This window comes from Chrysochloris asiatica, unplaced genomic scaffold (assembly GCF_000296735.1).
Source record: "Chrysochloris asiatica unplaced genomic scaffold, ChrAsi1.0 scaffold00194, whole genome shotgun sequence".
Lineage (NCBI taxonomy): Eukaryota > Metazoa > Chordata > Mammalia > Afrosoricida > Chrysochloridae > Chrysochloris > Chrysochloris asiatica.
In genome coordinates this window covers 1318210-1319396 of record NW_006408712.1, presented here as the reverse complement: position 1 = coordinate 1319396, position 1187 = coordinate 1318210, and positions in this window count along the sequence as shown.

The window sequence follows — 1187 nt, the reverse complement described above, 5'->3', positions numbered from 1 at the left end:
GTAGTGGGAGTAATATATACTGCCAAGTCCTGGCATGGAAGTTTGTTGGATGTGCTTATGGAGGCTATCCAAGTCCTGTGGCTGTGCCTGGAGCCATCTATCTGAACCCAGGAGGGAGGGTGTCATTGATTAAAAGCTGGCTCTTCGCTGCAGGGCCCTTGATCAACATCTAAATATCTGTTATAAATTTTTGAGGAGTAATTGTGAGATCAGTTGCTAGTTTTTTCCTAATGTATTCATAGGGGAATTTGTGAAATCTTTTCATTAGGATTTAAGGTGGAAAAATAGTACAAGGACAAGTTACAGAGGTTCGGAGAAGAGAAACACACCTAGAAATGTTTTCAAATAGTTTGTACGTATTATATTAGGGAGTCCTGGTATAGCTCTGTAAGATAAACATTGGACGACTAACCACAAGATCAACTACTCATGTCTACCAGCCAATCCTTGGAAACCCTACACAGGGATGCTATGAGTGGAACTGACTTGAAGGTACTTAACAACAACAACATTATGTTAGGTACAGTTGTTGTTGAGTCCTGGTGTGGAACTGTAGGATACTCACTGGACTACAATTGTAAGATTGGCAGTTCAAACCTACCAGCTGCTCCTTGGAAACCCTATTCAGAGTCACTATGAGTCAGAAGGAACTCAATGGCATTTAACAACAAAAATGTTGTTAGGTGCCCTTGAGTCTGTTCAGACCCATAGCAACCTCAAGTGCAACAGAGTGAGAAACACTGCCAAGTTCTGCACCACCCTCACAACCTTTGCTCTGTTTGAGCCCATTGTTGTGACTACTGTGTCCCTTAGTCTTTCCTGTTGAGGGTCTTCCTCTTTTTCAGTCATCCTTTAGTTTACCAAACATGATGTCTTTCTCCAGAGTCTGGTCCCCCTGATAATAATGCAAATGAAGTCCTGAGGTCCTGAGGGAAGAACAAAGTTGAAACCTACTGTATTCTTGTTCCTTTTGTTAAGTGAGCTTTTCTGCAAGGAAAAAGTGTCACATTAAAGTTGTCTCCTTTTGGGTTTTGAATGTGACATATCTTTGAATGTGGCATGTCATGGCTTGTCCAGGGAACTAGACTGTGAGTTTAGGTAAAGACCTGAGGGAAAGATAACAGAGGGCTCTTTCTCATTAGAAAACCTCGAGTTTCAACCAACTTCTGCTTAAAACTCTATCTTCA